Source organism: Lissotriton helveticus, chromosome 11, assembly GCF_964261635.1.
Source record: "Lissotriton helveticus chromosome 11, aLisHel1.1, whole genome shotgun sequence".
Taxonomy (NCBI): domain Eukaryota; kingdom Metazoa; phylum Chordata; class Amphibia; order Caudata; family Salamandridae; genus Lissotriton; species Lissotriton helveticus.
In genome coordinates, this window is record NC_136072.1 from 122,150,588 (window position 1) to 122,169,900 (window position 19,313).

Genomic DNA, 19,313 nt, shown 5'->3' on the forward strand with positions numbered 1-19,313 from the left:
AGCTTCCCTCTCAATTGCACTCCACTTCTGTTCCCGGGGAAGTAGTCTTCTGGATAAGAAGACCACAGGCTGATCCAGGCCCTCTTCATTTAGTTGCGATAACACTGCCCCAATGCCATGTTCTGATGCATCTGTCTGGACAATGAACTCCTTGGAGAAGTCTGGGGCCCTCAGGACCGGTGCTACACACATTGCCTGCTTCAACTTTTCAAAGGCTTGCTGACAAGCCTTCGTCCAAACTACCCGTCGAGGTTGTTTCTTGGAGGTGAGCTCCGTGAGGGGCGCTACTATAGTGCCATACCCCTTCACAAAGCGACGGTAGTAGCCTGTGAGGCCCAGGAAAGCTCGGACCTCAGTCTGTGTCTTGGGGGGTTCCCAGGCCATGATTGCCTCAATCTTTGCCTGCAGGGGCTGCACTGACCCCCTACCCACCAAGTGTCCAAGGTACACAACCGACCCTTGCCCAATCTGACATTTGCTGGCTTTGATGGTCAATCCAGCTTGTTTCAGGGCCTGGAGAACTGCTTGCAAATGTTGCAAATGGTCCTCCCAATTGCTACTGAAGACAGCAATGTCATCCAGGTAGGCAGCAGAGAAACTCTCCATTCCAGAGAGGACCTGATTCACCAGCCGCTGAAATGTGGCAGGGGCATTTTTGAACCCAAAGGGCATCACACAAAATTGGAAGTGTCCCTCAGGCGTGGAGAAGGCTGACCTTTCCTTTGCTCCATCTGTCAAGGAGATCTGCCAGTACCCTGAAGTGAGGTCAAAGATCATTATTATTATTATCTGTGAGGACTAGCTCAGTTTTTCCCGGGTTTAATTTCAGATGGTTTTGATCCATCCAAGCTTGGATGAATCTCATGGTCAGTTGAAAATTAGAAATAGAGGTTTCAGTATGGTCGATTGTAAAAAGCAGTTGCAGATCATCTGCGTAGTTGAACACCGTCACCTGTTTATTTCTAAGGGCCTGAATTAGGGGAAGGATATAGAGATTAAACAGGTGAGGTGACAGGGAGGAGCCCTGTGGCACTCCGCAGGTGATAGTCTGTTTGGTGCCAACTAGGTCACCCAGCCGAACTGCCTGAGAACGGTTCTCCAGAAAGGACTTCAGCCAGCTGGCCGCTGTGCCCCGGACGCCGGCCTGGGTGACACGGTCGATCAGGATGGTATGGTCGACCATGTCAAACGCGGCCGACAAGTCCAGGAGCACCAAGGCCTGGGGAGAGCGTTTGTCTGCGCAGTCCCGAAGGGTATCTAGTACTGTAGTTACCACCGCCTCCGTTGAATGGGCGGGCCGGAACCCCGCCTGGTGGGGTTCAAGGCAGTTAGAATCCTCCATGAAGTTGGAGAGGTATTTAGCTACATGAGCCTCCATTATCTTTGCCAGAAAGGGAAGCAAGGAGATGGGATGATAGTTTGCCTCACAAGTAGGATCTGCCCCAGGTTTCTTTAGGAGCGATATAACCGTTGCTTCCTTGAAAGCCAGGGGCACTTATCCAGAGGTCAAGGACTCATTCAAGAGAGTGCAGGCAGGAACCGGAAGAGCGGAGAGGCACTCTTTTATAATGTAAGGTGGACCTCTATCCGACGGAGCGCCAGATTTGACTCTTACTAGCAGCTCCTGAAACTGCTCTGGGGTGATAGGGGGGAAGCTGCTAAGTGTACCAAAATTATTAGTGGTGGTCGTACCGGTGGTAGTAGGGATCAAGGATTGTGGGATGCTGGCTTTAATGTCCGTAATTTTCTCAATAAAATAGACATTGAGTGAGTCACAGAGGGACTGAGTTGGGGTTACACTGGGGCGGACACTATCTAAATTCGTTAGTTCGTCGAGTATGGAAAAAATTTTCTTTGATCTATTTGTCGACCTGAGGATGCGGGAGGAGAAATAGGTGGCTTTGGTGGAGGAAATGGATTTCATATAGTCTTTCCTGGCCGCGGTAAACCTGGTCTTTAAGTCAGGGGCGTAACTGCGACGCCATTGGCGTTCCAGTTGGCGCAAGGCCAGTTTCTTTGCTTTTAGGTCAGGTGAGAACCATCTGTGGGCGTCTGCGCGTCGAGCCAGTTTGACTTTTTTATAAGGGGCATGAATGTCACTTGCTGCTTGTAGCCAACCGGAAAGGTTAGATTCAGATAGAATAATGTCCGGATGGGGGGGTGGGATTGTATTGGCCAGTGTCTGTAGAAATTCAGCTCTATCTAGAGTGTTCCATTTTCTTGCTCGTCCACCCGCTACTGTGGTGATTGCCTTAGAGGGGAAGTAGACTAGGTTGAATTTAAGAAGGAGATGGTCCGACCAAAGTCAGGGGATAGTTGTCGGAGTTGTGACTAACGAAGTATTGGCCCATACCTGGTCTAAGATGTGGCCCTTACAGTGGGTAGGCGAAAGCACTCGTTGTGAGAAATTCAAATTTGTAAGGAGCTCTGTGAGTTCCCTAAAGTGAAGACCTTCCGTGGGGTCGCTGAACCAATAATTGAAATCGCCTATCAGAAAAATCCTGGAATGATCCATCGCCAGATTGGCGACTTGCTCGCTTAACGTAAGAGGGAAGGATGGCATAGTGTTTGGGGGACTGTACAAAAGGACACATGCAATAGTTGTGTGAGGGGTTTCAAGCTTGAGCACCAGATTTTCTGTATCTGGTAGGTTCAAGCAGGTCAGGGTGATGACTTTCAGGTTGGAGCGGATAACTGCAGCAACCCCCCCGCCGGCTTTTCCTGACCCCCGGTCGGCATAAATAATATAGTAGTTCGGTGGTAAAGCTGCTATTATATCGGGAGCAGAATCAGGGGTCAGCCAGGTCTCGGTGAGTAGAAGGATATCCGGTTTGTCCGTGTCTAACAGAAGGAAAATATCCATCTGGTGTTTTACCAGGGAGCCGGTATTAAGGTAGAGAATCATCAGGGAGTGAGAATGTAAGGCTCATCGTGATGGTAGATTCTACGGGGAGAGTACACTCAGCTAGAATTCCTAGTCTCCTTGCCCGGTTAACTGTTTCCCTAGACAAATAGCCCTGACCTCTATTGTATTTCATGAGGTCATTTCGGGAGTATGGAATTGGACAAGCAGCCTGAAGGGCCCGGGTCCCGGCTGGTCGCGGACGGGCGCAGACGGGCTTGCCTTTGGCACGCCGCCGGCGCACCCGCTGCGCTTGTCCGCTGCGCTTCTTAGTCGGGGGAGCTATTTTATGGCTACGAGGGCGGGAGGGGCCGAGCACTGGACCGCTCGCCTGCTCCTCACCCAAGATGGCGGTTCCCAAGCTGGACCCCAGGCAGCGCCTGATCGGCTGCGGTGGGGACGAGCAGGTAAGGACAGGGTGGGCAGTTAGAAGTATTCCGAACGGTGCCCGCAGTAAGCACAATTGAGCACAGTTGTACAATTTAAAAACAAAAGAATAGTGCAAAATGCGATCACAAGTGCAAGTTTAAAATAATGCAAATCAATGCGCGCTCGCACACATACAGCCCCGGCTTTCCGTCTCAGGACAACCACAGCCGCATGCACACTGTCAATCCACATCCTGTGCCAAGAGCCCTCTCCCCATGCCAGCCATCAATTCTAGCTAACCTTGCATGTTTTCATGCTCAGGAGTGTTAAGTGGGTCTTAGCTACAGTTTCGCGTGTTGCTCCCCAGCAGTGTACCCCGCTTCGTGAGTCACACTTGACTGGCCAGGTCATGGGTGTCTCTTTGGTGCAGCCAGTGGCGGCTCCCCGCTAAGCTGGAGGAGCGTCACCCCACTACTCAAACACAAAACATAAAATGATAATAACGTATCGTTATTGTCATTTTATTTTTCCTATTGCAGTCAGTGGCGGGATGGGGATCGCAAGAGCAGGGGGAGGAGTGGTGTGCACTCCCTAAGTGCACATGCAGTCTGGTGAGGAACATGCATAGGCTTCCTGTTCCTGTCTGAGCGCTGAACCACAGCGCTCTGACCAATCACAACCCTGCATTGCAGAGTTGTGATTGGCTCAGGGGAGCCTGGGTGTCCGGGTGCTTCCTGCTGCCAGTCGGGACAGGAAGATGAAGAGGATGAGAATGGATTCGGAGGAGAGGCGGCGGCCGACCGTTAAAGAGAAGTCCTTTTTTTTTAATTTATTTTTGAGAAATACATGAAGGGGTTGGTATGAGTCATTCCGATCAATACAGATAATCACAAAATAGGTCATAGCTTATTAGCATATTACACGAATAATAACATAGCTTTTTAGATCAAGCAAAATTTACAGATTATATCATGAACAGTTCACAAAAAGAAGATTAATAATTATAAATAGAGAGAAGAGGAAAAGAAAAAAAGCTGTATATAAATATTAACTTAACACATTGGTCTATTAGAAAGAAGAATTCAGAGATTGGCTTAATTCTGCGAGCAGGCACTAATAGGGAGATATAACCCTGTTTTATGGCTCCACGTACTGTGTGACTATGCCCCATATTTGTGCACCAAGTTTCTTTTTACGTAAGCCCTTCAGCGCATACAAACTATGCTCCATATTATGAGTTACAAAAAATCTGGACCGCCATTCCACAAATGAGGGTGGTTCCTGTTCTAGCCAGTACGAAGCAATACACAGTCTATAAACAGCAGTCGCTACAAATATTAATTTAGCATGTTGCTTCGCAGTGCCAGTATCCTTTGATCCCATTTCTACCCCCAAAAGAATCTGAGATGCAGATAGTTGAATTTGACTAGCTACAATTTCCGATAAAAGTCGTTCTATCTGCGACAGAAGGGGAGCCAATGATGGACACATAAAAAAAATATGTACATCATTTGCAGAAATGTAACCACATCGAAAGCATTTCCCTATCGCATCCCCAGACCATTTAGACACCTTATCAGGTGTGTAATATAAGTTAAAGAGTGATTTAAAATGTTGAGCAAAGAGCTTTGCAGATAGAAATAAGTCTTTCGCCATACCCAAAGAGATTTCAATTTGAATATCTTGTCTATCTAATTTAATCCCCCATTTAAGATTCTGCTGTTCAATATAATTGGCTTTTGTGTTTAACATCAGATTATATAAGATACCTATCTTTGCTCTTCTTGTATTAGCCTCGATCAGGGGATTTAATTGAAAGGAGATGCCACTTTTCTCTAAAAACTCCCTAATCTGGAGCTATTTAGAAAAAATCTCTCTGGGGAGTTGATATTGTGTGCGTAACTTTTCAAAAGATTTAAGAGCACCATCGGAATACAGATCTCCCACCATTCTTATTCCTCTCCCCCTCCAGTTATACACCACTCTATCCCATAGGTCAACTGGTAGAAATATTGGCGATATCAACGGTGTCTAATAAGAGATTTTCTCAAAACCAAACATATCTCTAACTGCTCGCCAGACCTTATACGCCGCTTCTAAAATCTTAAACCGTGTTCTCTTGTAATAGCTCCATTCAAGATAGAGAAATAAGAGATTTTTTGCTTTTATACCCAATAACATTTGATATATCGAGGGACACTCTGCCAAATGCTCTGGTCCTGTTCCTGTCAACAAGATACCCATCCCTTGTAACCTACATGCATAATAATATAATACAAAGTCTGGTACCGAAAACCCTCCTAGCTTTTTTGGCAATATCATGAAGTGCCTGGCCTGTCGTGCTTTTTTCCCTGACCACATAAAACTCATACAAATTGCTTGTAATTGTGCCAATCTAACTTTAGGGATCTCCAAGGGTATACAGCGGAAAAAATATAAAATTTGAGGCAGTATCAGCATCTTTAATAGATTACATCGCCCTACTAGGGAAAGGTGTAGGCATTCAGCACGGTCTAGTTGTTTCTTTGCACCGACCAATAGTTGATCACAGTTTGCTTTAACCAAAGTAGTAGTGCATGTTTGTAATTTAACCCCCAAGTATACAACTTCTTGGCACAGCCGTGGATCAGTAAAATTCGGAATGTTTCTACTTAGTAACTGAGTCTTGGCAGAATTCAACTTATAGCCAGACGACCTACCAAAAATTGTGGCCAGTTGCTCAATGGCTGGCATCGCTACCTCTGGATTCAGCGTGACCACAGCCACGTCATCAGCATATGCTAATACTTTAAATTGATAGGACTGTATCAGTAAAGGGGGTATATACAGGCTAAGTATATATATAAGAGAATAACAGAGGAGAGCAAGGGCATCCTTGCCTGGTACCTCTGTTGATTTCTACCTCCGCCGACTCGAGTCCCATAGTGTTAATACGTGCAACTGGTCGGTAATACAATGTTTGCAATGATTTTATGAACTGTGGCCCAAAGCCTCGTCTCCTCACCACCTCCCCTAAGTGCACATGCAGTCTGGTGAGGAACATGCACAGGCTTCCTGTTCCTGTCTGAGCGCCGAACCACAGCGCTCCGACCAATCTCAACCCTGCATTGCAGTGTTGTGATTGGCTCAGGGGAGCCTGGGTGTCCGGGTGCTTCCTGCTGCCAGTCGGGACAGGAAGATGTAGAGGATGAGAATAGATTTGGAGGAGAGGCGGCGGCTGACCGTTAAAGATAAGTCCTTTTTTTATTACATTCCTATCTCCACCGCCCCAGCCCAGCTGATTCCTGTTACAGTCTTCACACCTTTCTGCTGTACATAGTAGGTATTGTCATTCTTTTGCAAAAATGTGCAGCCTGTCATGACTGGGACGGCAGCATGGTCAACATGTTTGCATGTACATGAGAGGATGTGTTTGGTGTGATATTGTGTTGTGCTGTTTTGTGGAGTGGGAGTGTTTACTTCCATGTGTTTGTGTGACTCTTACATTCACTCTCCTTTCTGATGTTTCCTTACATCCTCTCGTTGTGTGTGGTTGTGTCCTGATGAGGGTCAATCCTGCTAGCACCCACAGTATTCACACAACCTGCCCATTCATAGTGGTTTCCCATCTGGCATACAGAGCATAAACACTCAACTCCCTCGAAAAAGTACAACTAAAATGACATTCGCTTGCAAACCACTGTGATCTGTTTGCACCCAGCCACCACACACAAGCAAACTCTTAATTTGAGCCTGTAGTTTTCCGGCACTTAATCAACACTGGCTCTTTTCATAAGCACCAAATAAGGACACATTAATTTTTGGTAAACACTGTATGTATGTTTGTATGTATATAATATTTATTAAGCTCAACAAACACCCCACGGGTACCCCGGCGCTGCAATACGGTATTTGGAGGACCAATAATAATTGGAGAGACAGCTGAGGGAGTGGGCAATAATCAGAGGACAGAGTCAAATTCTAGGAAACAACCATGTCTTAATCCTTTTTCTGAACAGCAGCAGGGAGATACACTGGTAAATTGAGTGATTTGCCCAAAATCACCGGGTGTTGAGAAGACGCCGAGGCTTAAACCTGATTAGTCAGCTCTGCCCATTGCGACACACCTTCTCTCCACTTTCATGGCTAGTAGATGGTTTTCTTTTAGGCGGCGCTAACAGGAGAAATGGGCTGGTGCAAGCTTCCTCCGGCCGAGGGCCCCTGCACTTATTTATTTACAAATTAACCCGGTGTTCCCCTTTTTGAGAATGCATGCATTCAGGACTGAGGTTTATTTAGAGTCCTTCAGAGCATGAGCAATGCTGTAAACTGCTGTCCTTTTGCCCTTACAAACCTACAATTCGTCCAATCTGTTTAGAGTCCACGAAACTACTAGGTTACCGTCAGCACAACCTGCCCCCTGACCCAGTGGTCTGTCCATGACTTAAACCTGGGCCACAATGACAGTCATCCCACTCACCTAAGTATGGGACAACTGTCAATCATTTTCCCTGCAGATATCCTCCATGCTGGACATGGCGGTAATGGGCAGAGAAAATAGTAAATTAACTGTCCAAATGTGTAAGGAAAAAGCTTCCTGTGAATCAGGGCCATTAACATTTTGCTTAGAGAAAACAAATCCCAGTTTCGGAATGTTTTTTCTCTGAACAAAACAAGTTTGGGAAGCAGGCAATTTACAATTGGTGCCCGCTTGGCCAAATTCACTGCTGTGTACTTTATTTATTTATTTATGCGTTTTTATATAGCTCGGACTTTACCCGAAGGTGTCAGAGCGCTTCACAATAGGAACAGAACTGATACATGAGAACATTACAAGTGAACAAATTACAACAGCAAACGTTACATTACATGAGGCAAAAGTGACAATCGTGAGCAAACAAAATACAAGAGGTAGCAAACGGTGCATTACAGGAGGAAAATGTGACATGTGTGCGGGTTACAAAAGAGTACAAAGTACAAGTAGAGGTATAATACTGCAATAAATGGAGGACATTCAAACACAAAAACAAACGTTACGTAGGCAATGGTGGCACTTGTGCAAGTATCAAAAGCAAACAAAATGTAAGAGGTAGCAAAGAGTGTGTTACAAGAGAAAAGTGACGTGGTGAATTAGGTCTGTAACAATCTTGACAGGACGTGGTACTGATTAAAACTTTACCGAAATAGTAGTGAGGTAGTGCCTCATCAACCAGATACAAGTGTGGCGTATTGCCGCAATCAAGTAGCGGGTCTGTGACATTTTTATTCCCCGCCATATAACCACCCTTGGAAGCAATTGTATTGTTGTGTGGTCCTGAAGAAGGTGGTTGACAAGGCCGGACCGACTACCGGGCGTTTTGGCATGCTGCCGAGCTGGGGGCTTATGTCAATGCGGTGGGGGCTAATTTAGTTGATGGAGACCTGCGTGTGCTTCGAAATAAACAAAGCAAAACGAATTTCGTTCAACACACGCAGGTCCCCATCAACGAAATCAGCCCTCAGCTCGGCAGTATGCCAAAACGCCCGGTAGCCAGTCCGGCCCTGGTGGTTGATGATTATCATGCCCACACCGAAACTTGCATTGACCGTTCAGGGAAACGTGATTCCAGCCCACAACATTTCAACGGCCAAAAATCGAATCTGTTTTACCGTTGTTGTTTGGTCAGTGTATGTGTAGTATGCTGGCATTTGGTATGAATGTTATGTATGAGAGTTTATATTTGTGGTTCAGGATGTATGTAAGAGTGAGTGGACTGTTGTGTGGGGGTTATATTTTTTATTTTTTTTTATTTTGTGGAAATGACAATATTATAATCTTCATTGTGATATAATGGTCGTGTCACTGTACATGGAAGGAATTGTAAAAATGCACTTGAGAAAATAGAATAAACATGGTTTTGTAAAAAGACAAAGTATATGTAGCATAATTCCATTTGGGGAACAGAACCAATAGCGCTTGTTAGGCGTACGAGAAAAATAAGGTCAAGTGGGTATATTCACCTAAATAGTCAAGAAATCCTAAAGCAGCAGGCTCTGTTTTCAGTTTTCCACAGCTTCTCTCTGGAACAAGCTTCCACTGTCACTCAATCTTTCCTCTCCCAATCTGAAATTTTGGAAATATCTTGAAGAAAATATTTTGGAGTTAGTTTGTTTGTTCCGTCTTCTCCGACTTGTCAATATCCTTAGTGCCAGGACATCACCCGTGGGAGCAGCATGCTGTAAGAAACACTCATTCACTGCCTGCCATCGTGTGTCTTTGTGCATCTTCCAAGGCAGCACCCAGCGTTGAGTCTGGTTGAACCAGCATAATAGGAGTAGAAAAGGGTTAAAAAGGGACAATCTAGGGTGTATAGTGGAGCAAGGTAATGGTACGCCATTGTATTAGCAAAAAGAAAAATTCTATGTACAATGCCCTTATGTGACCAGGCGAATTTCAAACAGGTTTTTATTTGAACTGCACCAAAGTAGCACAAAACATATATAAATTCAGCAAAAACCTAATGTTTGTTTGCCCTGGGCTGACCTGGATTTCTTCTGTCCAGTATGAGTCCCACGGAACAACCGATTTGATACCATTAGTGACCGTGAAAATGTCATAGCAGTCTCGGCTGTCACCTTAGCAGACGGCTCAAAGAATCCTGTTTCTAAACCATGTTAAAAAGAAATGTTAATAAAGCAACAGGTTGAGATTGTGGCAACGGCAAAAAATAAATTGTCCACTAGATAGAGCTAGAGTAACGCTTAACAAAACAATGTGCTCTTTAGCGGCATATGTATTTGTGGCTTTTATGAAGTGACTGTGAGAGAAGCGATTGGGAGTCGCATTGAAATTGTGTACCTCATATGGGGCTTTATACATTTGAGTTACACAGTTACTATACACAGGGCACAAGTCCTAAAAAAATAAGTGGGGGGACTAAGCTAGTTAGGCAGTATGCAAGTGACATCACGGCGCGTGACATCACATCACATGACATCACGGCGCGACATTACACGTGGCATCACAGGAATTGACATCATAGGAAGTGGCATCACAAGCCACGACTTTAATATGTACATGTGATGTAAAGTGCTCTGAGACTGTTTTGGGATGAGTAGCGCTATGCAAGAAAAAATAGTGGTACTTAAATTATGTCACTTCCTCCTCAGGGGTACTAAACGTTATATAAATTACATTTATTTTGTGTAAATACTGGGAGGGACCAACACAGCTGACATTCTTACAGTGCATGCATAGCTAGTATACAGAGCCTGAACAAAGTGAAAGGCTGCCTCTCTTATGTATGTGTGAAGTGCTAACCTTTGTTTCCCCTTTGCTGCATTTGCTTCTAGGTGTAAGGCTCCTGACTGCTCCCAGCCAGGAGCCTTGAACACAAGGAGGCCTGATGACCCCTCAAATTCCCCTTTGTTATTGGCCCAGTAGGAGTCTGAATTAAGAAAGGCCCGTCCCTGCCTGCACGTTGTTGTTTGTTGCAAATGTAACGCAGACAACGTGCAGGCGCTGCTGGAAGTGTCCCGGTGTTTGCAGTGCTTAATTTGAGCCAGTGATTTCCAGTGCTCAGCACCGGCACTTAATTTTCAACACCGGCTCTTGTGACAGTCTGCCACAAGGTGGCACGGTCTAAGATGACCACAACAACAGTCAATTATTAATTCAATATACATTAAAAATTACTATTACCTGCCGCCTAAGCCATTCTTGTAGCTTTGGGGGCCTGGAAAAGTCTGAATTGTCACACTCGCAGGAGTGTGATGGTAAGTAGTTGTGTTGCTACTATCATTGTCAACATGGCAGGGGTAATGTGTGGTGTAAGTTGCAGTGGTGTCGGCCGAGAGCCCTGGCACTTATTTCTATATAAATTAAGCACTATAATAAACATACTAGGCTACTCCAGTATGATGATGCAGCAGATGCCACCATCTGCTGCTAGTTTGTGTCTGGTACATTTTGTTTGTGCAGCATTGCCATCTGGCGGCTGTGGCGGCACATGGCACAGCTTCTTCTGACCTGGCATGGTTGACTCTGTCTTCTGGCAGTGTGGGGTATTTCCACATCAGTCTCTGGCCTGCTGCGTGTTGGTACTAAGTAGTTACAGAGAACAAAAGGTCCTTCAACAACATAATAAAGTGACGATAAATATAGACTAGAATCAGTGTTATAAAACAATTACAAAAGGACGCAATCGTGAGGACTAATCACCACCAACCCGACTGCAATTGTTATCGAGGCTCAGCACTCTACCCAGCCTTCATAAGCCGAGGGTCATCCAAATTCCCTATCAAAGGACGAACGCCAAAACCGTCACCGGTTTTAGCCTAGGCAGTGTATTATTTCAGGCTTGTATAATACCCGTCCTGATGAGGATCCTAGTATTAATTAATGGATCGAAAAGTTGTCGACTTGATTAAACAGTGTGCACGTTAAACCAATGTGTTAAAACAAGTGCAATGACTGTTTATTTGAAAGTTTGCCCTTATCGTCTGTATTGGCCATAAGTTACTTTTGTTTTGCCTGAAATGATCGCGTCCTTTTGTAATTGATTTGTGTTTTTGTAGGATGCAGGACTGTGCCCCACTATATTACTGTGCGTTTAATCTTTAGAAATTGTTTTGATTAATTAAAACAGTTGTCAGACTGGACATCATTAGAATAGCACTGATTCTAGTCTATATTTATTGTCACTTTATTATGTTGTTGAAGGACCTTTTGTTCTCTGTAACTAACTGATACCCAAGGTCTTTCCAACCTTGTGGGTTCCCTTGTTTGAATTTAAAGCGTGTTGGTACTAATGCATGCAGTGGGGGGCAAACAATCTCTTCAATGCGTTCATGCCACGCTGGGCCTCTACTCCCCTCTTGTCGCTGGGGACCACTGGTGGTGCTGTACATGTGTCACTGGAGGCAGATGGCAGAGAGACCTTTAGAGGCGAATGTCTCCTTTTACTGGCAGTGGCGGCAACCTGCCAAAAGGAGGCATGCACTTACCTCGTGCCCAGGACTTTAAGTGGGATGAAAAAACTGGGAGGGGGTCTCTCAAAGGGGCGTGGCCAATGTAATGAAGGGCATGGCTTAAAAACACATAAGGTTAAAACCTGTGTTTAGCACCAACTTGTATTTTTCTTTTTCTGTCATTGCATCCAGATATATGATACAACAAATAACATTATACCTGCAACAAGTCAGGACTTTTGGCTTTGCCAGTGGTTGTTAGTTGCATAAGATAAATAAGCAGCAACCATGGCTTGTATATAATATTGAAAAAGCTTCCACTTAAAGCCCTGGTGACACCACACGATGTTGCGGCTCCTGATTTTCAAAAAGAGAAAGGAAATTCTGAGAGAAAATGAATCTCGTTAAAGGATTTCCCTACCCCTACAAAGCTCACCTGGCATGACTTCATGCCGTAACTTCTCCACTAGTGAGAAGTGAGCACTGTGAGCGGCGCACGCTAGTGAGAAGTGAGCAGTGGGAGCACGTGCACATTGATGTGCCTGCTGTCACAGAAGTCCGGAAAAAACGGAGCGCCTGTGTCAGGGCACAAAACAGAGCCCGATAGAGACTTATTTCGAGGTCCCCTTTAAACAACTGCGGGTGCTCAGCACCGGTGAGTCCCGGCCCACTTAAAGCCCTGCTTGTGCCCATAATGGGCTTGCTGGCTGGCTCAGATAGCTTTAAGGGGGGGGGAGCCTCGAGCTGCTTACGCTGGCTTCACATCACTTCTTGTGCAGTCTCACTGCCTCCTGCAGAAGGATCACAACGGATCGGAGGCAGGCAGCTGCTAGGTGGCACGCACCACTATCCTCACCCATCACTGACTTTCCTCATCCTGCAGGAAGCAGCTCCAAGGGCTGCAGGTACTTGGAGCTGGTGAGGAAAAAGGTGTAGCTCTGTCCTACTGCCACTTTGTGACCTAGTTGAGGCCCAGAGTCTTCCACTTGGCTCAACCACCCCGCACAGGCACCTCTATGTTGGCGGACCCCTAAGTAAAGGCGCAGGGGGGTTTCTCTTGTCTCTTGGGGCGATCTAGTGCCCTCCCTCACCATGGCTACATCGCTAGCCCGTGTCTCCCACAAGAGTGCTTTTCTGGAGGGTGCGTCTCCCATGCTCACCTCTATTTTCTAGATTTTTGCAGCCGACTGCTGGCACAGGGTGCCTTCCCCTTGCCTAATCAAGATGTGTCACATTGTCTCTGTCTCTGTGACATGCACGGTCAAAACAAGGTTTTATGCCTGCCCCACGAAAAAAGACTGTGCTCCTGTCATTGCACATGTGGGGTCATCCCATCCTCGTCGCCAATGTTGGCTAGGGCCCAAATGCTAAAAAAATTACGACACAGACACTGCATATAACGGCACTGAACTGGCCCAGAGCTCATGCACTCAGCTCCTTATATTAGCAGACATCACATCACTCGTGACGCATATGTTGGATGGGTGTGGGTTTGCTGTAAGACCAGCCCTCAGGGAGGGGCTGAAACAGCTAAGTGTCCAACAGAACACTAAAACTCATTTCTCCTAAACAAAACTCTTGTTGAACCACAGACTACTGGGTGTGCCTGCCCATAGGAATTGCACTTTCAGTTATATATCAAGTGCATACGTCATGGAAATACTTAACATTAGATGTGTAACTGGACTCTTGCAAACACATTTTTATGGTCTGGCTTGACAGAGCAGCTGTTACCAGACAATTATGAGATTATCACGAGGAAAGGGGCTTTAGCTCCGCCCACATTTTGGGTGCCTGGAGTACATGTTTCGATAGAACAAAAGTTGTGTGCTTCCACAAAAAAAAGTGCTTGCCCTCCACACAGCTATGATCATTTTGTTTATTTATCGAGCTGCATGAGCTCGACATGTTAAGGGCACACATGACATTGCAATGCTATTAAAGTGTCTTAGATACCTAGATAATTTATGGTGTCTCTAGCAGTAGCACATATGGGAGGAGGGCAGTTATTAACGTACACGGGTTGGGAGGAGGGCAGTTATTAACGTACATGGGCTTTTAGGTTTGGCTTGACAGTGCATTCATTAGCCAGACCTAATGTCATTGCCAATGCTTGTTTATTCCATTAGTGAGGTACGCAAATGTGTTCGCAACACCATACAAACATCTATCTATTAAATGGATTTAAATATAGCCTTGTTTATCTCTCTATTGGGTCTGAGGCACCTGGACACCTAGCTTGCCAGTTGGCTGTGGCCTCCAGTTCCTGCTTGTTCCAGGCTGATCTAGCGACACCGCCGCTGCTCATGTTTTCCCTCTAGGATTTTCACTTCTGGTGTTTCCCACTCACCATTCATCATGCCAACAGAAGCCCCGCCCACCCCAGGACACACTTAATGCAGGTCGCAGTGCAACCGTGCAGCAGACCCAAACATGCAACAAAGGCAGGCCCATCCGTGTCTGGACTACGCCCAGCGCCACAACCCCTGGCCCTCCCACCCCCTAAAGATATACCATCATCGAGCTCTACACCCTCGACCCCGGATGCTGCAACGAACACTGGCACTGCGTTGACCCACAGTTGGACCTTTCACCTGCACCCGCTGCGACTTCACCTGCCACTGTAAACCCACCAGTCCACTGACCAGCCCGACCCCAAACACTCCATAGACACCTCCTGAACAAACATACCAACTCGCATGTGCCCTTTTCAACACACGCTCACTATGCAAGCATTCCACTGAATTATGGAACCTCATTGCCACCCTCACATCTGACATTGTCTTCCTCACTGAGACCTGGCTCAACCCCACATCCACCCCAGACATTGTCACAGCGATCCCAGACAGATATAAAATCACTCACCATGACCTCAGCAACAAGCCATCATCCACAGAGAGACCACACAATGTGCCACCACCACCGACAACATCACCTCCATGGAACTTCTCAACTTCAAGCTCCACATGGACAACAAGAAAACCATCAAAGGGACCCTCGTATTCCGACCACCAGGTCCACGCTGCAGCTTCTGCAACACTATCGCAGATTTCATTGCACCCCTAGGTTTAGACCCCAAGGGCTACATCTTCCTCTGCAACCTATATTTCCACATCGACGACCCAAGTGACAAAAACACCACACACCTCCACGACAGTATGAGCAGCCTCAGATTGATGCAGATCATCCACGACCCTACACACCGCAGGACACAAGCTGGACCCAATTTTCACCTCCAGCAACCGAGTCAAATATAGCCACGTCACAGAACTCACATGGACCATCCTCCACTTCAGCATCTCCAGCCCCCACAACGCCACCTCCAAGATGACCAACACTCCCCACCGGAGGTGGAACAAAATCTCAGACACTAGCTGGGCGCACACCCTCAACAACTCCAACCCCACTACCATAACCAACCTCAAAGGGGAGTAAAATACTTCAACACCTGGATCACCAATTGCGCAGATAGCATCATCCCCATCAAGAGCAACATCACGAGAGAATCCTTCAGAAAGGCCAGCTGGTATGAATGAATGAATGAATTGAAGATTTGTATAGCGCAACTAAACCCAGAGGTATCAAGGCGCTTAAGGATGGTACAGCTGTTTGAACGGAGAGGAAAGTAGAGAAGTTACAAGTAGGCTTCAAGGAAGAGCCAGGTCTTAAGTGCTTTGTGGAAGAGCGAGGGAAAAGCAAGACCCTTGAGGTCATCTGGAAGCGAGTTCCACATTCTCGGAGCGAGAGAGCAGAAGGCCCTTCCTCCTCATCTGGCCTTAAAGACTCGGGGGACGGCTAGCAATTTTTTGTTGGCAGAGCGGAGAGCCCTACCAGGAGAGTAGTAGGACACCAGGGAACGGATGTCTTCGGGTCCAGTCCCATGCAAGGCACGGTGCGTGAGGCAAAGGACCTTAAAGTTGATTCTGGCCTGTATAGGGAGCCAGTGCAGATCCTTCCTGATGGAGGAGCCAGAGGAGCGTTTTGGGGCATCTACAACAAACCGTGCAGCTGCATTCTGCACTATCTGAAGGGGTTGGACCAGTCCTGAGTTCTTGGTACACCCAAGAACTCAGGACAGCGAAACGAGACAGCAAACAGTTGGAGAGGAGATGGCACACCAGCAAGGAAACTGCTGACCTAGCTGCCTTAGCCTTCAAGACCTCCTCAACCTCTACCAACACCTGCTGAGAGCAACAAAGAAGAGTGCCCTTGCCTCATGAATCAAAACTAGTGCCAACAAAACCAAGGAACTTTTCTACCTCGTTGAGGAATTCTCCAACCCGGCTGCCAGTGAAAACAATATACAGAAAACAAAGGGAGATAGAGGGAAAATGCTTAGGCTCACCCTCCACAGTTTGTACAAGTCATGAAAACCTCTGAACCAGAGATCAAAAGCCTAGCTATGTTATTATAATCATATTCACAACACTCATTGGGGTTGGAATAATGTGTATACTAGAAGAAAAGGAAAAATTGTTCTTTTTCTTAGTGTCCCCTCACTCACCAGGGTTGCCCCACGGTGACATGCTTCATCATGGGTGCCATCACAGTCCTCTACGGGCTGGGGCGTGCTACGACTTGCGAACTACGTAGGAGCACTTAAATTAGACTATGTGTGGTGCGAGATCTGTGATGTAATGGAGTGGGATATGTGTAAGTGATTTAAAATACATGCCCAGTAAGCTATACATGATTTATTCTTGCTCCTAGGTGGTAGAATTAAAAACGGGGTAGAATAAATAGGGTGCCTAAAGAACAATGAGTTTAGGTGTACCTATTAGTTCCTATCTGTCAACATGTTTTGAGCGCCCCCCAAGCTCTTCCTCAGGACCACACATGGACCAGCCCTGTGTTCGCCACTCCTAATAATGCCCAAATGAGCTAATAATGAAAAAATAGAAAATAAATCAATTCAATGCTGCAAGGGAATAAAGCATGCATCCAGTACCTACGTAAGAAAATAATCACGTGGTATCTGTAAGAAAGAACACAACATTGTGGTTAAGGGGTAGCAAGACCCCTCCGGGTATGTACATATATTTCACACACAACACATAAAACATATGAACTACCAAAATGGTCGACACTGCACCCAGTCACCCAGATCGAAACATTCAAATGCACACGGGGTAAACTTTTTTTCTAAATTATCCCTTCAAAATGTGCCTTAAGAGAAATAAAGGATGGTATAATCATTTTTATTTTTGGTCCATGATTTGGCCAGTTTAACTGCAGCGCGGCCGGTATACACTCAAGATGGCCGCCGAAAGAGACACGAACATTTAGCTACCCATACTGTCTACTCCATGACAATGACAATGCGGAAATAAAATTCAAAAGCAACCTCCCGGCACCGTTTCTCTAACATTCGGTCCGGAGGCTAGAGAGTAGGTGAATCGGCCACTAGTATCCTGTAATCAAGTAAGTGGGATTGCTGACCCCGAGGTCCCGGGGGACCGCTGCCTCCACAATTAGCCTTTTTCCACTAACTCGATATTATTCCAATATTTCCCATTTCTTTTTAACCACCAGATTGATGGGATACAATTCCTCCGAGTCCATGGGGCAAAGTTAGGCCCTGCAAAATGTATGTAAATTGAACAGTTCTGTGTGTATGAAGTATGAATGGTTTTTTCACGAGGTGCTAACCACGTTTCTTTCATCAAAACGTTTGTTTATACACATGCCATTGGGCTACTTTGGATAAGGTGGCGCATATATCATATGTTTTATGTGTTGTGTGTGAAATATATGTACATACCCGGAGGGGTCTTGCTACCCCTTAACCACAATGTTGTGTTCTTTCTTACAGATACCACGTGATTATTTTCTTACATAGGTACTGGATGCATGCCTTATTCCCTTGCAGCATTGAATTGATTTATTTTCTATTTTTTTATTATTAGCTCATTTGGGCATTATTAGATGTGGCGAACACAGGACTGGTCCCTGTGTATTCCTGAGGAAGAGCTTGGGGGATGCTCGAAACATGTTGACAGATAGGAACACCTAAACTCATTGTTCTTTAGGCACCCTATTTATTCTACCCCGTTTTTAATTCTACCACCTAGGAGCAAGAATAAATCATTTATAGCTTACTAGGCAGGTATTTTAAATCACTTACACATATCCCTCTCCATCACATCACAGTTCTCGCACCACACAGTCTAATTTAAGTGCTCCTAAGTAGTTCGCAAGTCGTAGCACGCCCCAGCCCGTAGAGGACTGGGATGGCACCCATGATGAAGCATGTCACCATGGGGCAACCCTGGTGAGTCAGGGGACACTAAGAAAAAGAACAATTTTTCCTTTTCTTCTACTATACACATTATTCCAACCCCAATGAGTGTTGTGAAAATGATTATAATAACATAGCTAGGCTCTTGATCTCTGGTTCAGAGGTTTTCATGACTAGTGAAAACAATATCACAGCCTCACAGGAGCTGTGCGACATCCACACCCACTTCTTCCACAAGAAGATCGCAACCATATACAGAAACTTCGAATTCCAACCTACACCTACAGACTTCTTCGACAGATACGCCACCACCTTAACCGACACAAACCACACACTGACCACCTGGAACATCCTCTCCACCCAGTACACCATCTCCACCATGAAATCCATCCACTCAGGAAGTCCCACTGACCCATGCCCACGTGGAAATTTAGTTCGTGTACTGAACATTATCTACGCCATCTTGCAGACTCACGTATGAGAATACACAACAGCCATTTTAGGTACCATGGTCTCCCTGTTCACGATCGCCCGTCAGCACATTTCCCTGACCATGCAAGCCTTCCCCGCGCACCCTGGCTGCCCCCGCGCTCACATGCGCAAGCCATGAAACCCCCCATGACTCTGTCTCAGGGAATCACACCCCGCGCCTGACCAACACCTCCTTCCCGTCCATGAATACCCCTCTGTGGATAAACCCTTCCACCACGCTCGATTGTCCACACCAGTCCTTTCCGTCCATGAATACCCCTCCTTTGATGTCCCCTTCCTCTGAGCCTGAACGTCAGCACGGACTGCTGGTCATCCTTTAGCCCGAAGATACAGTTTATTGCCCATTACCGTACGCCCTCGCCTCTCCTGAAAGAGGCCACTATT